We start from the raw sequence: 10,579 nt of genomic DNA on the forward strand, positions 1-10,579 counted from the left end.
CCAGGAAGAGCTTTCAGAAAGCCAGGAAGAGTTTCTGAAGGAAAGGCTAGAACAGAGAGTATGTGTGAGAAAAAAATTCTGTTTTTGGCATGGTAAACATGTCAAAAGATATATAATTATTCAAAAGATACATAATTTGTGCTCTTCTGTGCCAGTAACTAGGTATTCAAAGTAGAAATAAAATAACAGGATTTGTGCTACTTTTCCTAGGCAACAGAGTGGAACACGTTACAATTCATTTGCGAAAATTGTTTGTAATTGCCTTTGGAATTTTTGCCTAATCATATAAATAACTGCATATTATAAAGCTTTGAATTACTAAATTATAAAAATTATACTTAATGCATAGATCAAGATTATAAATAGAAAGTGTAGGTTAATGGTTTAAGAAACAAATCAGCTAATCACATGATCAAAAATTCTAGGTACTTCACCAAAATTAGGCAATGAAATGACATCAGACACATGGAGATCTTCAGTTATCTTACCAGACAGAGGTAATAAAGAAAACTATATACAAATAGTTTAAAAAAAATGGTTAGGTAAAATGTACTTATTCTTTTTCTATTCTTTCTGTCTTTTTCTCTCTGCACATATAAATTCTTGTCTACTAATTTCTCGGTTTTAATTCTAAAGAAGTAAAAGTCACTAGTACCCAGAATGTCAATGGGCCCACCTTAATAAAGAGAAGTATGTTACAATCTAAAATTATAACAGAAAAAAAATTTCAACTCTCAATACATTACATAAGCAGAGAACCTAGGGAGGGGAACTGCTGCTTGTTATATAGCCAGACAAGCAAGAGGAACTTTTATTTACAGTTTCATATAAAAGATACCCAATGCAAAATTTTAGAAAGGGATACAACTGGAAACAAATGCAGATATTTCAAAAATGAAAATTGGGACCTGTGGTTCAGTATTTAGAAACACTGAGATGCGTGGAATATTCTGTGCATGCAACTGTTCATTAAAATATAATAATGGTATCATTTTCAAAAACAAAACAAACCACTCTACATTTTAAATGCCTCTGCTTTAATGGACAGCACTGCTAAAGGTGCTAGTAAGCGGAAGGATCTGTGGAGGAGCATAATGACAATATGCTTAGAGTAAAGAGATCTGGGGGTTCCGGTGAGAATGCCGATGCTAAAAACCAGTTGTTTGACCTGTTTTTTGCTTCTTAATTTGGTCATCTGCTAAATGTAGTTGAGGGGAGAAAAATGAGATCAAGCATAGAATGATGCTTCAGAAAATGCAGCTTGCTAATGATGTGGAGAGCATGGTGAAGAAGAGTAGCCTTGGCTTCTGCAAGGACAGTATCCTCTAGGCAGAAAAGAAGACAATGGAACCAGGGGTGCCTCAGCTTCAGCACTGGACGTAACAAACCAAAACACCAGACTCATTACCATGAAGTTGACTCCAATCATAACGACCCTATAGGACAGAGCAGAACTCCCCACAGGATTCTCAAGGCTGTAAATCTTCTATTATTTTTAATTTTAATTTTTTAATTGTTATAGTTTAAGTGAAAGTTTACAATTCAACTTAGTCTCTCATACAAAAGTTTATACATACATTGTTAGGTGAGCCTAATTGCTCTCCCTATGCTGTGACAGCACACTCCTCCTTTCTACCCGATTTCCCATGTCCATTCAAGCAGCTCCTGACCCTCTCTGCCTTCTCATCTTACCTTCGGACAGAAGCTACCCATTTAGTCTCATGTATCTACATGAGCTAAGAAGCACACTCTTGGCAAGTATCATTGTATGTCCCATAGTCCAGTCTAATCTTTGTCTGAAGAATTTGCATTGGGAATAGTTTTAGTTCTGCATTGACAGAGAGTCTGGGGGCCATGTTTTTTTGGGTTCCTCCAGTCTCAGACCATTAAGTCCGGTCTTTTTACTAGAACTTGAGTTCTGCTCCCCACCTTTCTCCTGCTCCATCAGGGATTCTCTGTTGTGTTCTCTGTCAGGGCGGTCATTAGTGGTAGCTGAGCACTATTTAGTTTTTCTGGTCTCAGGATGATGCAGTCTCTGGTTTATGTGGCCCTTTCTGTCTCTTGGGCTAATACTTTCCTTGTGTCTTTGGTGTTCTTCATTCACCTTTACTCCAGGTGGGTTGGGACCAATTGATGCATCTTAGGTGGCCGCTTGCTAGCTTTTAAGATCCCAGACACTACTCACCAAAGTAGGATGCAGAACATTTTCTTAATAAACTTTGTTATGCCAATTAACCTACATGTCCCCTGAAAGCATGGTTCCCAAACCTCAGCCCCTGCTACTCTATCCCTTGAAGTGTTTGATTGTATTGAGGAAACTTCTTAGCTTTGGTTTAGTCCAGTTGTGCTGACTTACCCTCTAGTGTGTGCTGCCCTTCCCTTCACCTAAGATAATTCTTGTCTACTATCTAGTTAGTGAATAACCCTCACCCTTCCTCTTCACCCTCGTAACCATCCAGGAATGTTTTCTTCTGTGTTTAAACCTTTTCTTGAGTTCTTATAATAGTGGTCTTATACAATATTTGTCCGTGACTGACTAAATTCACTCAGCATTATGTCCTCCAGATTCCTCCGTGTTATGTTTCACCGATTCATCATTCCTCTTTATTGTTGCATAGTATTCCATTGTGTGGATATACCATAATTTGTTTATCCATTCGTCTGTTGATGGGCACCTAGGTTGTTTGCATCTTTTTGCTATTGTGAACAGTGCTGCAATGAACATGGATGTGCATATATCTGTTCATGTGATGTCTCTTATTTCTCTAGGACATATTCCAAGGAACAGGATTGCTAGGTCGTATGGTACTTCTATTTCTAGCTTTTTAAGCAGGTGCCAAATCGATTTCCAAAGTGGCTGTACCATTTCACATTCCTACCAACAGTGTATAAGTGTTCCAGTCTCTCCACAACCTCTCCAAGATTTATTATTTTGTGTTTTTTGGATTAATGCTAGCCTTGCTGGGGTGAGATGGTATCTCATTGTAGTTTTGATTTGCATTTCTCCAATGGCTAATGATCGTGAGCATTTCTTCATGCATCTGTTAGCCGCCTGAATGTCTTCCTTGGCGAAGTGCCTGTTCATATCCTTTGTCCGTTTTTTAATTGGGTTATTTGTCTTTTTGTTGTTGAGGTTTTGCAGTATCTTGCAGATTTTAGAGATTAGACGCTGATTGGATTTGTCATAGCCAAAATTTTTTTCCCAGTCTGTAGGCTGTCTTTTGACTCTTTTGGTGAAGTCTTTTGATGAGCGTAAGTGTTTGATTTTTAGGAGCTCCCAGTTATCTAGTTTCTCTTCTGTTGTTTGTGCATTGTTACTTATGACAAGGCTGCAAATCTTTATGGAAACAGGCTGCCACATCTTTTTTCCATAGAGCAGCTGGTGGGTTCAAACTGCCGACCGCTTGGTTAGCAGTCTAGCATTTAATCACTGTTCCCCCGGGGCTTCGCTGGACATACCAAAAAACCCCATTGCCTTCGAGTTGAATTTGTACTCATAGTGACCCTACAGGTCAAAGGAGAACTGCTCCATAGGGTTTCCAAGCCATAAATCTTTACAGAAGCAGACTACTGCATCTTTCTCCCCCAGAGTGGCTGGTGGGCTTGAACCACCAACCTTCTGGTTAGCAGCCTAGTACTTAACCACTGCACCACCAGGGCTCCTACTGGACAGGAGTAATGCTGACATTTACTGGCATTTGAACATAAAATATAAGAGCAAAGTATATCACTGTCACAACTCTAATGTTGAAGCTGAAGTACGAAACGGATAACAGAAAAGGAAGCACTAAGAAGAGGAAACAAAAAATTCAGGGTGGATGGTTAGCTTTTGGGCGGAGGCAAGGAGTCAGCAAGAACATTTCATAGAAAAGGTGAAGGTAATATCTGAACTGAGTCCTGAGTAACGAATAGGAAGGAGTTGGAGATGCAGAGAAGGCCAGGGAAGATGTTCTAGGCAGAGATAATATATGAATTAGGGTTACCCTGGAAGGTAGGCTGGTCAGAAAATGACTTTAGACTGTCAAATATGCAGAGAGAATAGGGGTGGATCATTCAAGTAACCTTAGGCTTTTAGAACAACCAATCATCACTCTGAAGATTACAATGTAACTCCACTTACTACAGATAAAACTTCAGTATAGTGAAGCTGATGGAACAAGAACTCCATCACTAGGTTCTTGAGTGAGACATAGCACAAAAACATTTGACATGTAAACATTTGATACATAGCTGCACTTTCTGGACTCATGGTGATCTTGAGAATAGGACATCCCAAATAGCAGTCAATTTCAACTCTTGCCCATCCATTTCAGTGCCTAGGTGATCATCAACTGGTAATGCTGGCTATTGTTTGTGAATGTACACATGCATACATTTCTAGTAATCTCAGAGAAGTGGCCTGAATTCTCAGTAGTTCGTTTGTAATCTGGCTTCCAAATCAATTCAACGTAGATAAATCAACTCAGAATAGATAGTGGAGAGGAACACCTGAAAATTCAGAGCATTTGCCTATACGAAATTTAACTGTTAATCTGCAAACTATCTCAGACAGATCACTTTGTTCTAATTCGCCAAAATGAATCCATCTTATTCGATTTTACAGGGTTTCTTCTGTTGTTCAGTGGATACCTACTTTCTTTTCCTTTAATACATGTTCTGTTTGTCTTCCCCTGAGACTTCAATCCCAAATACTCTGACTCCCAATCCCTGTCTTAATTTCCTAGATGTCATTATCCACTTTTAAAATTATCTGTCCAGTCTTTAATATACCACAATTACGGGACAAAGGCTTTGAAATTACTTTCAATCAAGGCAGGAGATTTTTGTTTGTTTTTTCCTTCTCTTTTCGTGTCAGTCCCTGGATACTGCTGCTGCTCTCAAAACAGAGCTAACTGAAGAAAGCAGAGGATACACTGGTTGATACCAATCATCTTTCCTAATGAAGTGGAAACTACTATCTTGTTTGTTTTTTGAAATAACAGACTAGATTTTCCCCCCAAATTACCTATTTGAAGGAAATATACTTGATATTAGCTAAGAATACATACAATAAGTTGTACACTGATCAATTCAAAGATTCTATGAATGAGGAAAGTTCTATTGTTTTGATACCAACACACCACATAAAACAGTATCATGCTGGTGTGCTTGCTTGCTTTCAGAAATAAAGGGAGATGTCATTCATTTAAAAAAAAATTAGTGCTTGCTTTGGCAGCACACAGTGCTCGCTTCAGTAGCACATATACTAAAATTGACAAGGATACACAGAAAATGAGCATGGCCCCTGTCCAAGGATGACATGCAAATTTGTGAAGCGTTCCATATTTACCATGTATATGAGACCAAACGTGCACACCAGCCCAGGGGCAAGGATGAGAAGGCAAGAGGGAACAGGAAGGCTGGATGAATAGAAATGTGGGCCAAGGTCAAGGAGGGGAGAGTGCTGACATGTCACAGGGTTGGCAACTAATGTCACAAAACAATATGTGTATTAACTGTTTAATGAGAAACTAATTTGCTCTGTAAACTTTTACCTAAAGCACACACACAAAAAAAGCAGTAAAAACATTCATAGGTAGTAATCTATTATAGGTTGTAAAAATGGAAAATAAATTATGGGAATGGAGAGATGGAAAGATGCAAAAAACAATCTGAAACACTGCAATCTATCACTAGGACCAGATGGTATTCACCAGAGACTTCAGAGGTACCTGAGCTACTCACAAAACATGTAGCTTATTATTCAAAAGAAGTACTACAAGCAGAAGACTAAATACGTCTGAAATTTGGATGAGGGTGACCTTGGACATTATCAATTGTGCTAAACCAGAGTAAAGGATCTGTAGCAGATACGTACGTGAGTTTTTAATATGAGAATTATAATAATGAACCAGCATTTCCTCTTTCTGGTTTATAAGACTAAACTTCACTTCAATTAATGCATTAACATTTTAAAAGGGTATTTTATTATATATATCAATAATATAATATATATATATTTTAAAGACACACAATCACCCTCCCCCAAAATGATTTAGGGTCTTGTTTGAAAATTCTTAGAAGATTTGTACAAAATCTGGAACTTAATTAGAAGTATCTGGTAAACCTTGCCATGGAGCAAAACTAAAAAAACCAGAATGGCCATTCTTAGGAGTCCTGGTGGCACAGTGGTTGAGCACTTGGCTGCCAACTGAAAGGTCTGAGGTTCAAACCCACCAGCAGCTCCGTGGGAGAAAAGACCTGGTGATTTGCTCCTGTAAAGTTTGCAGCCTAGGAAACTGCATGGGGTAGTTCTACTCTGTCCTATAGGGTTGCTGTAAGTTGGAATTGACAGCACAGAACAACAACATGGCTGCTTTTAATTATGGAAAAGAAATCAGCTGTGAAATTTCTTAGACCAAATTAGGAAAAATATGACTTAAAAAATTTATTTCCATCTAGAAAATAAAGAAAATGTAAAAGTCCAAGTTTCCACATGACAAAGTCAAGTGTCCACTCAATGAACAGACTTTACCCTCAATCTGTGCCTCTTATTCTTCTAATGTGGGACTCACACCTTAGGAGTGGTTATAAGCAAGAGAGGAAAAAGAAAACCTTTCATTGTCTCTATGGTTGAGCAGCAGGGGGAAATTAAATTAGTGGGCCAGGCAATGGTGAGTCCTGAATAAGAAACACTTTCATTTTGGGCTTTTCCTATAGGCATAGAGAAATCATTGCTAGTTTTTGAACTGGAAGGTGGTATGATGGGTTACACATTTCAGAAAGACTTATTTAGCTTGGCATCCAGTTTGGAATGCAAAAGGACCATGTTCTACTAACAACAGCCACTGAACTACCTTCCCTGCCTCTGCATCCACCCTTACATTAAGACTGCCAGAACCATGTTTCTATGCAGCAAATCTGATTTGTATTACTCATGCACCTAAATCACTCCCATCATCGGGGGTAATCCAAGTTCTTCTGCATGGCCCACAAGGTCCTTCTAATTAACCCTTTCGTTACTATGGGTGTAACTGTATACCAGCCACTTTTTATGCCTCCGGACCTTATAGGTAGTATGTTATTCTGGTTCTAATGAATTTAGTGTCAAGGTAGGTCCCTTCTGAAATGCAGGAAGCTCATCAGACAGGAGCTGGAGTCTCATCGTTGTGTAGGTTGAGCATTCTATTAGGTGATGCTTCCTGGATGTGTTAGTTTTGTAAACTTTTGTCTTTTCTTCCTTTATTTCTGCGAGATAAGGCTTGCAAGCATGCTCTGGTGGCACAGTGGTTAAGAGCTTGACTGCTAATCAAAAGCTCAGCACTTTGAATCCATCAGCCACTCCTAGAAACCCTATGGGGCATTTCTACTCTGTCCTACAGGGTCACTATGAGTTGGAATTGACTCAATGGCAACAGGTTTGGAAGGGGTTTTATATGATAGTTAGGGAGCCCTGATGGGTTTGGTTTGGTTTGTCGGTGTCGTATTTGGAAAACCAGAGGTTCCCCACATAACCTAATGGAAAGGCACTCGCAATAAACCATCTGTTTAGTTCTTATTGGTATACTGTCATACCACAGTGGCACCACAGGGCCACTTGCCTTATTGGTGGCTTGTATTACCAGATCATATATCTCAAAATCCATAACTCATATCAAAAATTTTGAATTGGTCTTTGAATAAGAATGTCATAATTAGTGAAAATACACAGCATCAAAATTTTTTTTAAAAAAAATAAAAATTTAGTAATGAAAGAGTTGAAGCTCCTGTCCGCTTCTCTAGCCTTATCTCATACTCTACCACTTCATTTTAGGCTTTGGTAATATGCAAGTGTAGGGCATCTCCAAGTCTTTCCTCATGCAGCTTCCTCTGTCAAGAAGGTGAATCCCCTCCCTGACCACCTGGCAAAGACCTCTGCCTAGGTAGTCCCTCACTGTGAGGTCTACCCTGTCCTCCTAGACAGCTTAGTAGCAAAGAGGATAGATTTCTCTAGCAACTTCAATGGGATCCTTATATTGCACTTTTACATTATTTCCTGTACTAGATGGGTGGCTCCCTCAGGGCAGGAACTTTGTCTTGTTCTTTTTGGTGCCTTTAGGGCCTAGCACATAATCAGTGATCAATAAACTGCGTGCTGAAACTGAGAACCTGAGAAGATCAAAGGTGTCTTTTTTCCTGGGGAGAACTGTCTGTGGGTACTCTTAGCTTTTAACTGGGGAGATCGTACTGCTTTTAGAGTTCACTTGGTTGGATGGAGATCAAAGACCCAAATCTATGAAACATCCACAGACACATAAATAAGGGCTTAGAGCACCAGATACTTCTTAATTCTTATAGGTTGGTTATTACATCTGGTATTTTGTTTCACGTGATCTCATACTACTTCTCTCTCTGAAGCCTGAATATTTAAGCAGAGTTTCTGAAAATATCCGTGGTGGGCACCTTGCTCTTTTTTTGCATTGTTGTTTTTATGCAAGCTGATATCTAGACTTGTTGTTGTTGTTGTTAGCTGCCATCCAGTTGGCTCCTGACTCAATGGAGACCCCATGCACAACAGAATGAAATGCTGTCCGGTCCTACACCATCCCCATGATCCACTGCAGATAGGACGGATTCACAGGGTTTTCATTTGTTGATTTTCTAAAGTAGATCACCAAGCCCTTCTTCCTAGTCTGTCTTATTCTGGAAGCTTCACTGAAACCTGTCCACCAGGTGTGACCCTGCTGGTATTTGAAATACTGGTGGCATAGCTTCCAGCATCATGGCAACATGCAAGCCAACAGAGAATGACAAAATGACAGATGGGTGGTAGCATCCTGGATTAGGGTGGGCCTTAAATCCAATGATGAGTGTCCTCATAAGAGACAGAAAAGGAGAAGACAGACAGAGAGACATAGGGGAAAAAGCCACGTGAAGATTGAAGCAAAGAATGGAATGATGCTGCCACTAGCCAAGGAATGCCTGGTGCCACCAGAAGCTCGAAGAGGCAAGGAAGGATTCTCCCCAAGAGACTTTGGAGGAAGCGTGGCCCTGATAACACTTTGATTTAGAGCTTCTGAACTCCAAAACTGTGAAAGAATAAATTTCTGTTGTTTTAAGTTAGAATTTGTTATGGCAGCTCTAGGAAATTAATATAGTATACATCAGCTAAATTATTAGAATTAAAAATCTGTCTCTTTACAAGCAAGTAATAGGATTCTTCTGGATAACTATGCAGTATAATATGATTAAGCCTACAAAAAAGTATATAGCTAATTCAGCCTAGGGTTCAGGAATGGCTTTACATAAAAAGTTATATTTAAGCTATGATTTGAAGTAGGAGTATGACTTCACCAAAAAGTGAAAGGGGGAAGTGCATATTTATAATTTGGGTTACAGTATTTATGAAGTATAACTTATGAAGAACATAACTTTTGCTAAAATAAGTTGCCTATCAGTACATGAAAATGTGTTTAAATTTCCACAAGTATGAGTGAATTTCACAGCAGGTTCCAAGGATCAGCTAATATTGATAAAGTTATTATATTTGATAACTACCTGTACATAAGATTTATTCAGAATCTGTTTCATCAGTGTACTGCCACAAGGGACAGTAAACCAAAAAACCAAACCCATTGCCATAGGGTTTCCAAGGAGTGGCTTGTGGATTTGAACTGCAAACCTTTTGGTTTGCAGCCATAGCTCTTAACCAATGTGCCACCAGGGCTCCACAAGGGATAGTAGCAAACACGTAATTTCAGAAAACGATAACAAGACAGATAGCAATCCAGTTGTTGCATTTGTATGCTGCTTCCTAAATCAGTCTACTTTGAAACCACATTTAATTTAAGTGGCAATCCTGAAGAAATGGAAATTTGCCAGTTGGCTCTGAATACTGCTAACTAGAGGTGAAGAGCAATGGCTCCATTAATCATTTCTAAGCTGTTTTAAAAAATCTTTCATTAAAAAATTCCTCTACAGTTAACACCACTACTACTAAAGGTATTTCAGAGCATAGAAAAGGATGGAATACTCCCAAACTCATTCTATGAAGCCAACATAACCCTGATACCAAAACCAGGTAATGACACCACTAAAAAAGAAAATTACAGACCAATATCCCTCATGAACATTGACACAAAAATCCTCAACAAAATTCTAGCCAATAGAATTCAGCAACATATCAACAAATAATTCACCATGATCAAGTGGGATTTATACCAGGTATGCAGGGATGGTTCAATATCAGAAAAACAATCAATGTAATACATTACATAAACAAAACAAAAGACAAGAACAACATGATCTTATCAATTGATGCAGAAAAGGCATTTGACAAAGTCCAACACCCATTCATGATAAAAACTCTCAACAAAACAGGAATAGAAGATAAATTCCTCAATATAACTAAGGGCATTTATACAAAGCCAACAGCCAACATCATCCTATATGGAGAAACTCTGAAAGCATTCCCCTTGAGAATGGGAACCAGACAAGGATGCCCTTTATCACCCCTCTTATTCAACACTGTGCTGGAGGTCCTAGCCAGAGCAATTAGGCTAGAAAAAGAAATAAAGGGCATCCAAATTGGTAGGGAAGAAGTCAAAGTATTTCTGTTTGC

General features: G+C 38.8%; 1 protein-coding gene and 1 non-coding gene across 2 annotated transcripts in view; one reads left to right on the forward strand and one right to left on the reverse strand.

The window, feature by feature from the left end:
* ZNF277 (zinc finger protein 277) overlaps positions 1 to 10,579 on the reverse strand; it is a 102,021-nt gene that overhangs the window by 77,510 nt on the left and 13,932 nt on the right. The gene's annotated exons all lie outside the window — the stretch shown is intronic.
* Positions 5,222 to 5,329, forward strand: LOC111821675 (U6 spliceosomal RNA). The gene has a single exon (XR_002825016.1). It is a non-coding gene; the product is annotated as a U6 spliceosomal RNA (small nuclear RNA).

This window comes from Trichechus manatus, unplaced genomic scaffold, assembly GCF_000243295.1.
Source record: "Trichechus manatus latirostris isolate Lorelei unplaced genomic scaffold, TriManLat1.0 scaffold00096, whole genome shotgun sequence".
NCBI lineage: Eukaryota > Metazoa > Chordata > Mammalia > Sirenia > Trichechidae > Trichechus > Trichechus manatus.